The sequence below is a fragment of the Notolepis coatsorum genome (genome assembly GCF_963971535.1).
Source record: "Notolepis coatsorum genome assembly, chromosome: 9".
Lineage (NCBI taxonomy): Eukaryota > Metazoa > Chordata > Actinopteri > Aulopiformes > Paralepididae > Notolepis > Notolepis coatsorum.
The window spans coordinates 78,204,316-78,220,759 of NC_140173.1; positions in this window are offsets into that span (position 1 = coordinate 78,204,316).

Sequence of the window (16,444 nt, forward strand, 5' to 3'; positions counted from 1 at the left end):
CCACTAAACTGGAGACGTCTGCCTGAAAAACCAGCAAAAACAATAAATGATTTGAAGGCACCAAACTAAATGTCTGGGCGGGCGGTAAAGAGTGTGGCATCACAGGAATCAGCAAATTGGCTCAGGGTCCGTGGTTCCATGGCTAGAATAATCAGATGACTCAGGCCTTGAATACAGAAGTGGGCGCTTCACAGGTGCTTCACAGGGCTGCATCAATCAGCCTTGCTTGTCAGACTAGGTTTGGGTCACAGTCACGTCGATCGTCATTGGGATTCCACATGGGGGTGGATCTCAGCCATTGCACTAAGTCAGAATAGCAGCCTCCAGCGCTCACCTGGTCGTGAACTCCACCCAGCGAAAGATAAACCGCTGAACAGTTACGGTAAGAGGTGGAAGGACTGTGAGAAAGTCAACCTCGTAAAAGTCATCCACTTTTCTCAACTCTTTAGCTTTTGACTTGTCTGCGATATGAGACATTAGGTTTAAGAGTAAAGCCAATTATGGTGTGTGTGTGTGTGTGTGTGTGTGTGTGGTGCCATAGTACCTCTGTCTGCTGATAATCTTCTGGGACTCTTTCTCCTGAGCTCTCCTGGCCACCTCCAGTCTGTGGTAGGTCTGTTGCAGAGTGAAAAGCTCACACTCACCTACACACACACAACACGCAAATGTACACACACACACGCACGCACGCACGCACGCACGCACGCACGCACGCACACACACTTCCAGAAGTCATCTTCCAGAAGGACATCCCTGAAGGCAGTTTCTCCTTTTAGCTTTTTCTTTGGTCACAAGATGCACCCAGGGTGCCTAGAGCATCATGTGAAGTCAGCAAGAGCGTGGGAAACAGATATTCGGTGGTGATGAGGTAACGAAGGAACAATCACACAAAGTACCTGCCGCTATCTGAACTAAAGGACTTCCTGACTCGTCCACTTCCTTGTGAGAGCCTTTTTGGTTGCCACCTTAATATGTAAAAAAAATATATACTTATCATCATTATCCATTATATCAAAATATATTTTCCCCAAATACAGCCAAGGGAGCCATTGAGAAAACCAAATTGCAAAGGTAACGCCTACTTCTACTTCTAATACTTTTTCCATGGACTTGTGTCCATAGAGGGAGAATAGATGAACAATCCAAGAACAGATGATAGTGGTTCCCACATATTCCCACGAGTTGGTTGTTTTCCATTGTGGTTTTCCCATTCCCCATTCTTCTGTCGCTATAGCAGAATTCACTTCCCATTCCAAGTCACCAGGTCACTTTCTATGCCCTTCCATTTTGTAATATAATCAGGATTGCACCAACACACCAATGGTATTTTTTTTTTAAACTTAAAGGGGAACTATTTTACTATTTCTTTCACTATTTGGGCACTTTTACACAATTCCTGTGAGTCTATGGAACACCTCTGTAATATATATATATTTTTTATTCATTGTTTTGTATTTCTAATCAAGTCCTCAAAAACAGCATTTTTCTACCTCAAGATTTCGAGCTGTTTTGCAGCCGCAGCTACAGGTGCCACCTAAACCACTGTGTGGCCTGCGCCGTCTGCTGAACATTAACATGCAGCAGTGACTATATGACATCACATATAGGCACATTTTCAAACGACTCAGTTCAGTGAGGGTGAATATTGTGAGAGGAGAATTGGAAGAATGCGCCAATATGAGAATTTTGAGACATAGATCATATTAATATAAGTTCACATAGCTAGGAAACAATGCTAAACACTCAAAAAGGCCATTTATAAGATAGTTCCCCTTTAAGTTTCTTTTGTCATTTTTTTCAACAACATACATAGACAATACATTTCAGCATACAAAATTATAAAGACTCATCAACAAGAAATAAAAATAAAACAGACAAAAATGAGAAAAGAAAAAGTGTGGCATGGGTCCTTCGGTCCATTCTATATTTGCATCTTTTATTTACATTTGTCATAATTTCCTTGTATCCTTTTCAATCCCCTGTGATGTCGTTCCTTCCCCTCCTATATTCTTCCCACTTTTCCCATTTCAATTCAAACTTCTCTTCTTGCAGCCTCAGCAGATGTGTGATTCTCTCCATTTCCTGTATCCCCTCTACTATCTCTATCCATTGGTCCTTCGTTGGCACTTCTACCGTGTACCACAGTTTAGTTAAAGCTTTTTTTTTGGCTGCCACTATTAGTATCTTAATCAAGTATTTGTCTTCCCCTTGAATTCCTTCCTGTGATAGGTTCCCCAGATACAACACTTGGCCTTCCTGGGGTATTTCGTATCCTATTATTTAATTTATTATCTCTCCTATCTCTTCCCAGTAGTGCCTTATTTTCTGACATCTCTAGAATATGTGTGTGTGGTTAGCTATTTCTTGTCCACACTCCCTTCAACATAGTTTATTTGCTGGTGTGTAATTGCCCTGTATTTCTGGTGTTATAAAGAATCTAATTATGTTTTTCCACCCAAACTCCATCCATATCCTTGATCCTGTGGTTGATTGTTGTGTCTTACATGTGTTATAGCATTCCTCCTCTGTTATCTCTATTTCTAACTCTTTCTCCCACTTTTCTTTTATATACAATGTTGTATTTCACTTACTGTCCATTATTGCCTGATATAGTGCTGATATCACCCTTCCCTTCCTTCCTTCGTATGATTTTACCATTATCTTAATTACCCCATTCTGTTCTTTGTCTTGCTTTATTTCCTTGTTATAGTAGTCTCTAATCTGTAAATATCTAAAGTGGTCCCTATTCTCTAGTCCAAATCTTTCTTTACATTTTTGTAGAGTACATCTCCCCTCCTTCTATCATTGTACATTGTACATATTGCTGTTACCCCCCCCCCCCCCCCCCCCCCGTTCCCATCTTTTGAACCCATGGTCGTCTATCCCTGGTTTGAATTTGTTGTCGTCTGTTATCCATCTCAGTATCTTGGATTATTTTTCTAGCTTGTATTTCTTCACTATTGTGTTATGTTTATAGTGAATTTGGTAATTGGGTCTAGTAGTTGTTCCTGTCTTCTGAACAGCTCCCTATTAGTGCCTGCAATTTGAATCCCTCTCTTTTGGTTTCTATATCTTTCCATTTGGCTTCATAATTCACATTGCACCAGCATGCTACTGTCCTAAGCTGTGCTGCATAGTAATAGCCTTCTGAACTGGGTACTGCCATTCCTACTTTCTCCTTTGGTAGTTGTAGAGTCACATATCTGATATTTGGTCCCCCCCCCCCCCCCCCCCCAAATTAATCTTGATATCTGTCTATCCCATTCCCTGAATTGTTTTTGTGGTATTAATATAGGTAAAGACTGAAATAGGTATAATAACCTTGGTAATATGTTCATCTTAATGATTCCGATCCTTGAGCTGAAATCTAGGGGCATTACTGTCCATCTTTCTAGGTCTCTCTTGATTTTCTGATTAATCTGTGTATAGTTTGCCTCGTATAACCCCTCCATCCCTCTTGTAATGTTCACCCCTAAGTACTTGATCCTGTCCATGTCCCATTTAATTTTGTATTTTTCTTTGATCTCTATTGTTGGAGTGTAGTTCAGTGCTAAAGTCTGTGTCTTTGTCACGTTGAGTCTATACCCTGAGTAATATCCATATTCTGTCAGTAAATCCATCAGTGTCAGAAAGCTTGTATCTGGTTGTCTCATATATACTATCACGTCGTCTGCGAACAGTCCCAATTTATGTTCTGTTCCCCTTATCTCCACCCCTTTGATGTCTTTGGTCTGTCTAATTAGTTGAGCCAGTGGTTCGATGAATACATCGAAGAGCGTCGGCGAAAGACAATAACCCTGGCTGGTAGCTCTCTCTAGTTTAATCCTGTCCGTCAGACTGCCATTTACCTTAATCCTTGCCGTCGGTTCTCTATATAATGCCCTAATTATTTTCATAGCGTTTTTGTCTAATCCAAATTTCTCCAATACTTTATATAGAAATATCCAGCTTACACTGTCGAATGCTTTTTATGCATCTAGGCTAACTAATACTGCACTTCCTCCTTCCTTTTGTATCTCCTCTACTATCTGCACCGTCTTCCTTATGTTATCCTGTGTCTGTCTTCCTTTAATGAATCTGGTCTGGTCTTTGTCTATAATATCTGTCATAAATGTCTCAAATCTTTTGGATATTATTGATGTATACATCTTGTAATCTACATTAAGTATGGACACTGGTCTGAAACTGCTACATAGTTCTCTATCTTTCCCTTCTTTTGGAATTGTAGTAATTATGGCTTCTTTCCATGAAGGTGGCATTGTGCCTTCTTCCATCGTGTGTCTGAATGCTGCTTCTAATATGGGGCTCAGTTCTTGTCTAAAAGTTTTGTAGAATTCAGAGGGGAATCCGTCGCTACCCGGTGACTTACTGTTCTTTGCTTTACTGATCGCATTCCCCACTTCCTGTTCTGTAATCTCTGCGTTTAATATTTCGTTCTGTTCCTTCCCTATCGATGGTAGATCTAATTTGTTAAAACATTTCTCTATCTCCTCTTCTCCTGCCGCTATCGGTTGTGTGTATAGTTTCTTATAGTATTCTTCAAATGTCTTCTCTATTTCCGCTGGCTCTCTCAGTATTTTGTTTGTGTCTGTGTCCCTTATTGTGTGTATTGTGTTCAGTTTTTGTTGTGTCCTGATTCGTCTAGCTAACAGTCTGGTCGCTGTCGGTCCCCCTTCATAGTATGTCTGTTTCATGTATCTAGCTTTCTTCTCTATTTCTGTCAGCAGTTATTTGTTTATCTTTCCTCTAACTTCCTTTACCTCTCTAAGTGTCTTTTGGTTCTTTGAGCTTTGGTGTTCTTTCTCTAATTCTCTCAGTTTCTTTATCAAGTTCTGGTATGTCTCTATTCTAGCCTTCTTGAGTAATGCAGTCTTTGCTATCAATTTTCCCCGTATTACTACTTTTAGTGCATCCCATAAAATGTTTGGATCTACCTCCCCATTATCGTTCTCTTCTCTATATCTAATTATGTCTTCCTTCACTTCATTAACCAAACCTTTGTTGTTTAATAGTCCTACATTCAGTCTCCAAACTGTATTTCTCCATCTACTTTTAAGATTTACTGTCAGATATATTGCGCAATGATCCTGCATTCTTCCACCCTGTATCTGTCCCCTGTTGTCGTGAGAAAATAGTCTATCCTTGAATATGTTGTGTGTGGGTGTGAATAGTGTGTGTATTCTCTATCTAGTGTGTGCATTGCTCTCCATATGTCTATGATTCCTAATTCTGCCATTTGTATATTCATATATTTGCTAATGTTTGTCCTCCATTTCTTTGTGCTTGTCGTTTCTATGTCATAGTTCAGTACTACATTGAAATCACCTGTACAGATCAGGACCCCCTCCCCTTCCAACGCTATGATATCAAAGATTGTTTCAAATAGATATTTCTCACAGTCTGGTGGAGCATACACATTCACTAGTGTTACCATTTGACCTTCCATTTTGCCCTTGACCATTAAATACCTCCCCTCTTTATCCCTTATTTCCCTGATCATTTCAAACTTCACTGTGTTCTTAATTAGTATAGCTACTCATCTTCTAAGGTTCTGTTTAAAAGAACTATAGAACAGATTTTCATACCCGAATCTCTTCAGCTTTTCATGTTCTTGTGATATTAGATGTGTTTCTTGTAAGAAGATGACCTGCGCGTCCTCTTTCTTAAGTTTCGTCATCACCCGCCTCTCTTGGCTTAACGTTGAAAATAGATTGTCTTTTAATATACTTGTGCTGTTCAAGTTGGTCATGAGCAGTAAAACTCCTGTTTTTATACATAATCAGATTGTTTTTAGTAATACTGTGCATGAGCATTACACTAGAGGTTCCAGTAGTGGGCAGCTTGAATTGCCAGGTCCTAGAACCAGCGCTTTGGGGAGATCTTTTATTTTTAGAGCATTAACGGTAGGTTATGACTATAACCAAGTTCTGTTAGTATAGCGACGCTCGGCATCGCTCTCTGCACTATCTCGCATACGTGCACGCGCACTGAATAAAGACCACAATGTACCTTTAATCCCAATATTCGTCTGACCACACCCCTATCAGCTTACCCATATAAGCAGGGGTGGGGCCACCCACTCTCCTCCTTCCCAAGCTTTCGCCACAAGGCGAGGTCAAAGGCTGCAGCGGTGTCGGATGCCGAGCGTCGCTATACTAACAGAACTTGGTTATAGTCATAACCTAACGTTCTGTATCGTATCGCTCTCGCTCGGCATCGCTCTCTGCACAAGGGAGGCCGAGCGAGAGCCAACGGCCGACAAATACACCCCGCTGACAGCCCCCCACAAACCATCAGAACAGGGAGGGCCGAGCCCCCCCGACCCACCCTAATGGCGGGCACCCCCCCTATTAGGGGCTTCACGGGAGGGCGACGGACCCGACCGTGCGAAGAGGCACTCAAGCAACTCAACGCACAGGGTGAGCAGACCGTGGCTTGACCCCACGACTACACACACGCACAACCCGCATGCCACCCGGGAACGAACGGAGGAACAACCTCGTTACTGCCCCCAGAATCACGGGGTCAAGGGCAAACCCAACCCCGTGGCAAGGCCGTAGCAGCGGAGCACGAAGGAAGACCCAGACCCACCAAAAGGACTGGACTCCCTAGAATGGGGGCCCGGAGAAGTCCATGATGCCAGCATCAAGACCCCACCAGGTGGGCACGTAGTGCCCCGCCCCCCACATCGCCAGCGTATTCGGACAAAGGCCCCTCAGTTACTGCACCTGGTATTCCCAGGCGGAATCCCATCCAAGTACTAACCAGGCCAGAACCTGCTTAGCTTCCGAGATCGGACGAGATCGGGCGTGTTCAGGTTGGTATGGCCGTAAGCCGAGCGGGCCCTGTCCCCCCAATAGTACACCGCCTGGCACACTGACCCTGCAGAACAGGCAGTCAGCATGGCCGCAAGCACACAAAAAAGGTTAACCAACGGAAGCAGGCAGCGCACCGGGGAAAAACCAGGCAACAGGCTGTTAACCCTAGCCTGGAGACTGCGGACGAGACAGGCGCCAGAGGGGACAGCTGAACACAGCCGCCCCGGCGGAAGGAGCGTAAGCTGGCGGTGTTGCATGACCAAGCCTCCATTTAAAAACCCCCACCCAGAGGGGTCGAGGCAGAGAAGGCTGACACGATTGGCAGACGTCATGAACGTGCAGGGGCACCCTCAAACGGTGAACCCGGGAGTTGACACTGCTCCAACACACCAGGGAATCAACCACCTCGGTGTTACCCAATGCGGTGGTTGTTCCTATAACCCCTCAAGAAAAAACTCCAAAACACACCTGCGGGTATACACCGGCTATACCGCAGTACAAGTGTTTCAGTTTCCAAAAAGGGTTAACCCTTGCCTACGGGTCGCAAACATCACTTCGGACCGGGCCTGGCGGTACGGGAAGCACAGGGTCACCAGAGGAGGTCAAAAAACCACCCCCACAGGCCCCTCTTCACCATGCGTGAGAGAGGAGCGAAAAATAATGGAGAACCAGCCCCTAAGCACACCGTACCTGGTATTCCCCGGCGGTCTCCCAACCAAGTACTAACCAGGACCAACCTGTGTAGCGGCCGAGATCCGACGAGATCGAGCGCGTACAGAATGGCATGGCTGTAAGCCATGACGACAGTGCTGAGTAAAAACATACCCAACCAGGGTCTCCATAGCGCTTAACCCTGTGACACCCAGACCGACCTGGCATTTTTCCCCCTGAAAAAAGCCCAAGTCCCTCAGGGTACCAGAACAGCAGATCTGCATCCCCGGCGGACAACGGGTTCAACTGATCTGGACCAGCGTGACCAGAACCAGTCCTGTGCCCTAACCACGCCGACATGCCTACTCCAGGAGAAGGGCAGATATGCGTGTTGATCTTAACATGAAAAGAAGGCGCCACCCAGACGTTCGGACGAACCGCGCCTGGTGGCCCACCCCAAGGGCGTGAGACCCCACCACATATGTTCAGATCCATCCCGTCATCATCCCCCAGACATGAACGAGAATCCGTCGACAACCCACCCAGGTCATGGGATGTGGTCGTCGGAAGAGGAAAAACCCCCATCTCAGTTGCTTTATAAAAACGCTGTTTCAACCACAAGCAACCAAGGCGTGCCAGTCAATCGCCTGTTTACAGCGAGCTAGCACTATACGTGCGTCGGGACACACCCCCATCAATGAACAGGCTATTTAGACCTGTCATTGAATCCCCAAGGCGCCCAGGGGAACGACAAGAGGGGTGTGACACTCCCTAACTCCAACACTTCTGGAATAGAAAGAAGGAAGCATCAACAGTATGTATCCCAGTCTACACAGCCGGGGTAAAAAATGTTCACATTTTTACATCCCACCACCCTCCCATAGGAAAGAGACGGGGATCCCCAGAGAGACTTCCCACGCGAGCTGTACAGATTGAAAAGAATATATTGCACCTTGAGCCATGTAAAAACCTGGTTTTAGGGCCTCCGGGGAAGAGGCACTGAACCCATACACACTCAATAAACGAATTGAATCGAATATACATACAATAGAAAAGGACCCTTCTAGAGGGTCCACTCACTTTGACAATCTGAGGAGGAAGGCTCTGTACTCTGATGGAGGCTTCCTCACATGGAAGAAGGAGTCCGAACTCACAGAAGGCCTGAATAGGCGCTTGGTGAGGAGGAGCCTTGACCACCCCCCCCTGAAAACAGATCCATCACATGGACCTGAACAGCACACGGAAGTCCTACCAACAGAGACGCGCACGGTGACGTACTCTATGGCGGGGGAATTCCTGCGGTGCACACGCCCAATATACCAGGCCGTGGGACCAGGAACTCCCCCCCCCCCCCCCCCCCCCCCCCCCCCGTAACGTGCCGAACCGCCACGTGACGGGAACCTTGAAGGACAGGGGGTGTACCCCTGACCGACAGAACAATGGGGAGAGGAAAGGTTACCAGTTCACCCCTTTACGACCCCACACCCATGATACGATGTAACGACAAAAAGAGAATATGACACAGTCATAGTCAGCTCTATGAAGCGTTTCACAGCTCCACACAGCGCATGAGCTAACCTGCTATCTGATTTTTACTAAGGAAAAACACAGAATAGAGAGGGCTCTAAGAACCCCGGTCCAACATACACATGTGCTTCCGTGGCCAGTACAACCCAGTTGTAGGTCACATGACACACACAACCCATCATCACCTACAAAAAATGGCAAAAACACTCAACAGAGGAACGCCGTTTTTTTCACAATGAGAGAATACATCATTCTTGATTAGTATCGACCACAGGCCTTGCTAAGCACACATGACAGCAACCAAACCAATTTCCCTTTAGGAAATACGTTTCTCCAGCAGATTTAGCACAACCTCAGCAATCAAGCTAAGAGTTACATCGCATCCCTACCACACAAAAGACACAATTAATGCACAACATGTCTGATAGGAGGGTGAAAAAGTCCCCAGGGAACCGGGGGGGAAACACAATCCTCCTATTTTACCCTCAATACGGCCAGTTAAAACAGGAAAACCTGTTAATGTGTGAACACACTGTTCATTGTCATTACAGTCTGAGAAAGAACATTCTTTTACTCACTTGTCACCAAGCATAGCTTCATAGGTTAGTTACCTTAGTTGTGAGTACACGGCCGTGTTTCTCACACAACAACCAGATCATTACATCCCGTTTGCACGGAGAAGCTAACTGGCAGTGACAAAAACAGCTCACACATAACCCGCAACGTATCCTAAATGCATTGTAGCAACACACGTTTTGGGAAAAACACCGTTATTCACAATACATTTAGCAAAGTAAAACCAGAAGACGTGTTATGAGGTCTGGTCAACCCCGTTCCTACCCGGAACGCAGATCAGCGAAGTGCAGTCACAGACACCGTAGGAACACAGCCGATCCTGTGTTGCTCGAACTGGGCAGCGTCGTCGCTCCAACCAGTCGCTACAGTCCTCTTTGTTGACGCAATCCCCGTCCAGGCTCAGGGCAGGGTCGACGAACATCCCCTGTCAAGGATGACGTCGTGGTCAAGAGTGTAAAACATGTTAAAATCAAAGCACGTTCAACAGAATAGCCTCAAGCTAACGGCCGCTCCAACCGTTCGGGTGCTACTGCTTCTGCTCGTGCGACGCCGATCTAACGACGCACGCGATCAGAAGCGAGCTCACGGCGGCGCGCGAGAAGCTAAGCTACCCCGCGCCAGGCCATGGCCATAGCAGCAAGCTAACGTTACCTAGCGACCACGACATGCTAGCCCCGCAGCTAACAGCTGACTGGCTAATAGTAGGCCCTAAGCAGGCCATGCAGCGATCCAGCAGGCTAACGCAGCAGTTAACAGCTGACTGGCTAACCGTAAGCTATGAACATGTAAACAATGACATAACACTCACCCAGACAGGCCGCCGTTCTGAACCTCTCCTCACTTTTTAAGAGAAAAGAGAAAACAAGATGTCAACACCGCTTCACAACGGTGACTTTACCACATCCGACGGAATCAGCACAGTACCAACTGGCCTGTGTAGCTGACTTTGAACATGAATCTGCCGCTATCGCACATTACATGCACATATCCCCTCGTGAAGGAATACTCTCATTTGGATATGAAAGATGGGGCCTTAACACGGTGACAGAGAGAATCCACTCGTCCAGAACACACAGGGATCACCAGTGTCAATGGTCGCGGCCCACTAGTTAAAACTATAATGGTCTCCAGACCAAGGCCTTCTGTCGCCTAGGTGGCTGAACAAAGGACCCTAGCCTGGGGCCGGTTTCCATAAACTTTGTCAAGTAGCCCCCATAGCACTAACAGACAAGTGGAGCCCGCCAGCAAACACTACTCACCCAACCTGGAACGCACCGCTTCTCACAACAGCGGCATGTCCGACAGTTCAGCTGTGGCCTGACAGGTTTCACCCCAACAAACACAGCAAGGAACTGCAGTTGAGAAGCATGCAGCGGCGTGCTCCCAATACGAAAACCGGTGGAGGGTTTTTAGAATGATCATCATCTTCCAGACACTCCAGTACGAAGACAATATCGCCGTATTTTCTCGAAAATAGTGAGAGAGAAAATAAAGATATGATGTCAACGTATCCTTGTTTCCCAAAGCTGCTCCTAAACCTTTCTTCCATCATGGTGTCAAGTGTGGGGATCTACCGAGGCACTTCTTCCTTGTGGTGAAAGCGAGAAGGAGGAGAGTGGGTGGCCCCACCCCTGCTTATATGGGTAAGCTGATAGGGGTGTGGTCAGACGAATATTGGGATTAAAGGTACATTGTGGTCTTTATTCAGTGCGCGTGCACGTATGCGAGATAGTGCAGAGAGCGATGCCGAGCGAGAGCGATACGATACAGAACTCTTTGGAATGGCCTGCCTCGGAACCTCTGCTGCATTTACAGTAGATTCACTTTTAAAAATAATCTTAAATAGTTTTTAAATTGTTTTTAACACTGTAAAGTAATCTTTTGTTTTTGTTTTACACTAATGTAATTTTAGCTATCTTAATTGTTACAGTAGTTTCATTATGCATTGTGTGTACTGACTTTTAATAATAAAGTTTTTGCAATAGTGATTGTTTTTGAATGTTTTTTTGTGTGTGGACCCCAGGAATACTAGCTGGTTGCTATCGCACCAGCTAATGGGGATCCCTAATAAAATAAAATAAAAATCAGTCACCATATTCGTATGTTGTTTCTCCTCTACCTCCCCTCCAAGTCCATTAACTTTTCTCTCAATATGTTCGGGTCCTACTAATCACCCCAAAGTACCAGAAAATACCAGAAAATACCAGAAACTACCCCAAAATACCCCAAAGTATACCCCAAAATACCAGAAACTACCCCAAAATACCCCAAAATACCAGAAAATACCAGAAAATACCAGAAACTACCCCAAAATACCCCAAAGTATACCCCAAAATACCAGAAACTACCCCAAAATACCAGAAACGACCCCAAAATACCCCAAAGTATACCCCAAAATACCAGAAACTACCCCAAAATACCCCAAAATACCAGAAAATACGAGAAAATACCCCAAAATACCCCAAAATACCAGAAAATACCAGAAACTACCCCAAAGTATACCCCAAAGTATACCCCAAAATACCAGAAACTACCCCAAAATACCAGAAACTACCCCAAAATACCCCAAAGTGTACCCCAAAATACCAGAAACTACCCCAAAATACCCCAAAATACCAGAAAATACCAGAAAATACCCCCAAATACCCCAAAGTATACCCCAAAATACCATAAACTACCCCAAAATACCAGAAAATACCAGAAAATACCAGAAACTACCCCAAAATACCCCAAAGTATACCCCAAAATACCAGAAACTACCCCAAAATACCCCAAAATACCCCAATGTAACCCCAAAATACCAGAAACTACCCCAAAATACCAGAAAATACCCCAAAATACCCCGAAGTATACCCCAAAATACCAGAAACTACCCCAAAATACCAGAAAATACCAGAAAATACCCTAAAATACCCTAAAATACCCCAAAGTACCCCAAAGTATACCCCAAAATACCCCCAAAATACCAGAAAATACCCCAAAATACCCCAAAGTATACCCCAAAATACCAGGAACTACCCCAAAATACCAGAAAATACCAGAAAATACCCCAAAATACCCCAAAGTATACCCCAAATACCAGAAAATACCCCAAAATACACCAAAGTATACCCCAAAATACCAGAAACTACCCCAAAATACCCCAACATACCCTAAAATACCCCAAAGTATACCCCAAAGTACCAGGAAATACCAGAAAATACCACCAAAATACCCCAAAATACAGTATTGTATATTTGCATATCTTGTATGTCACAAATGTAACAGTACTGTATATCTGTATGTCATGTATGTCATAAATGTCATGATTAGATTAGATTAGATGATTAGATTCGATTTTTATATCTGTATCTGTATGTTGTGTATGTCATAAATGTCATTAATGAATTGAAAATGGGGCATCCTGATGTAAACAAGACGAAAGTCTTTCTCTGGTCTGCATCCCCTTAACAATTGTGTGTATTGAGTTGTTATTTTGGGGTATACTTGTGTATTTTGGGGTATTTTCTGGTATTTTGGGGTATTTTGGGGTAGTTTCTGGTATTTTGGGGTATACTTTGCGGTATTTTGGGGTATTTTCTGGTATTTTCTGGTATTTTGGGGTATTTTGGGGTAGTTTCTGGTATTTTGGGGTATACTTTGGCGTATTTTGGGGTAGTTTCTGGTATTTTCTGGTATTTTCTGGTATTTTGGGGTAGTTTCTGGTATTTTGGGGTATACTTTGGGGTATTTTGGGGTAGTTTCTGGTATTTTCTGGTATTTTCTGGTATTTTCTGGTATTTTGGGGTATTTTGGGGTAATTTCTGGTATTTTGGGGTATACTTTGGGGTAGTTTCTGGTATTTTCTGGTATTTTGGGGTAGTTTCTGGTATTTTGGGGTATACTTTGGGGTATTTTGGGGTAGTTTCTGGTATTTTGGGGTATACTTTGGTATTTTGTGGTATTTTGGGGTAGTTTCTGGTATTTTGGGGTATACTTTGGGGTATTTTCTGGTATTTTCTGGTATTTGGGGTAGTTTATGGTATTTTGGGGTATACTTTGGGTTATTTTGGGGTAGTTTCTGGTATTTTGGGGTAGTTTCTGGTATTTTGGGGTATACTTTGGGGTATTTTGGGGTAGTTTCTGGTATTTTCTGGTATTTTGGGGTATTTTGGGGTCGTTTCTGGTATTTTGGGGTATACTTTGTGGTATTTTGGGGTAGTTTCTGGTATTTTGGGGTATACTTTGGGGTATTTTGGGGTATTTTCTGGTATTTTCTGGTATTTTGGGGTAGTTTATGGTATTTTGGGGTATACTTTGGGGTATTTTGGGGTAGTTTCTGGTATTTTGGGGTAGTTTCTGGTATTTTGGGGTATACTTTGGGGTATTTTGGGGTAGTTTCTGGTATTTTCTGGTATTTTGGGGTAGTTTCTGGTATTTTGGGGTATACTTTGGGGTATTTTGGGGTAGTTTCTGGTATTTTCTGGTATTTTGGGGTGATTAGTAGGACCCATATGTTCTGTTGTTCGAGCGTCTCCTTTAGAATATCTTGTAGATCTGTAGTCCATTCCTCGGTTTCAGCCGTCCTTCCTTCCAACATCTTTATGCCTTTCTCTTGTTCCTGTAGTTTTCCATCCATTACCTCGAGTCCCTTATCCATCTCCTCTCTGAGCTCGTCCTGGCCTTTCTTTAACTCTCCCTTGAGTCCTTCTATGTTTGCCTGGATAGCTTGTATGCTAGTTTGTAGCTCTTGGTTAGCTGCTGCGTTAGCCTGTTGGCTAGTCAACACGCTCTCTTGCATGTCCTGCGTGTTAGCGTGTACGCTAGTTTGTATGCTAGTTTGTATAGCTCGGATGTCCTTTGCGTTAGCTTGCATGCTAGCGTGTAGCTCTTGGATTACTCACCATGCCAGCCTGCATGTCATCTCGTAGCTCTTGTAGGCTAGTTTGTATGCCCGCTTGTATGTTCGCTTGCATCTTCGCTAGCATCTTCGCTATCCAGGCGGGTTCCGCAGGCTCCATTTCTCTGTCTTCCTGAGCCATGCTCGCCTGATCCACCTCTTCCGCCATTTCCTCGTGCCGAGATCTTTCCTCCGGCGTTTGTACTTTTTCTGGGGTCCTTTTTTTCTTGCTGTTTCTCGCGTTCATCCTTCGTTTTCTCTTATATCCTTGAATTGTCACTTTTTCTTTTGTTTTAGTTAGTTTTACTTCCTTTTTTCGATGTTTTTTGACCGGGAGCTCTGTCACTAGTCAACTACTCACACATCTCAATACCGGAAGACCCCAACACACCAATGGTCTTAGTTGGGCCGCATAATAGTAAACCTTAAATAATGTAAATTGTTTTAGTCTAATTCTTTTCCCCTGCCACACGAATCGTGAAATAATTTTGTTATATCAGAATTATTTTTCTGTGACCTCTACAGGCAGTGTTTGGAAGAGATACAATAACCTTTGTAAGACGTTGATTTGTATTGAGTCTATTTTAGAGCTCAGGTCAAAAAAAGGCAGTAGGTTCCATCTACACAAGGCCCTCTACAGGAAGGGACAGAGCAGACTGTTCTTCCTGAGAGGGCTCAGGTCTTTCAATGTCTGCAGAAAACTGCTGCAGATGTTCTACCAGTCTGTGGTGGCTTGTGCCCTCTTTTTCCTTGTGGTATGCTGGGGGGGGCAACACCAACACAGACAAAATAAACAAACTGATTAACAAACTCTCAGCTAAACTCCTCACTGTGGGTCTGACACCGGCTCTTTGTGACTGGGTGCTGAACTTTCTTACAAAGAGGCCCCAGTCAGTCAGAGTCAGCAACCGGACATCAGACACAAAGATTCTAAGCACAGGGACCCCCCAGGGCTGCGTGCTAAGCCCCCTACTGTACACCCTCTTCACACACGACTGTGTGGCCTCCCAGAACAACACCAGTATCATCAAATTCGCAGATGATACTACAGTCATTGGACTGATCACTGGGGGAGCTGAGGAGGCATACAGAAGGGAGGTGGTGGAACTGGTGGCCTGGTGTCAGGACAATAATCTCTCCTTGAACGCAGATAAGACCAAGGAGATGATTGTTGACCCACGGAGGAGGAGTGTACAGCACACACCTCTGTACATAGGTGAGACGGAGGTGGATAGGGTTAAAACCTTTAAATTCCTCTGTATCCACATCAGCGAGGACCTCACCTGGGCTCACAACACCAAACAGATCATTAAAAAATCCCACCAACGACTGTACTTCCTAAGAAGGCTGAGAAAATTTGGTATGCCACCTAAGATTCTCAGCAACTTCTATAGAAGTACGGTTGAGAGTGTCCTTACCAGTTCAATCACAGTCTGGTATGGAAACTGCACTGCTAAGGACAGGAAGGCACTCCAGCGAGTGATTAAAACTGCTCAGTACATCTCTGGAGCAGCCTTCCCCTCACTGCAGGACATTTACTCTACCAGGGCCACCAGGAGAGCACACAACATCATTAAGGACAGTGCACACCCCCAACACAGACTCTTCAACCTCCTGCCATCAGGCAGGCGATATAGGAGTCTGAAAGCCAGAACCACGAGACTGACAAACAGTTTCTACCCACAGGCCATCAGACTCTTGAATGCCTAGCCCCCCCCCCCCTCCACACACACCTTCTACTATGAACTATGAATCACTAAAGACACTTTTAACTGCTGCTATGACCCACTGTCACCTCCATGGAACGTGCAATTGTAACTCACTGTGCCTTGTTGTATTGTATATATATATTGTATCTATTTTTATTATATCTTATTTTCTAGCACTCGCTTGTATTTAAATATGTTTAAGTTAAGTGCTGTGTGATTTTTTTGTGAAGGGTGTACTAGCAAAGTAAGATTTTCATTGTATGGCAAACTGTCGTTTTAACCGT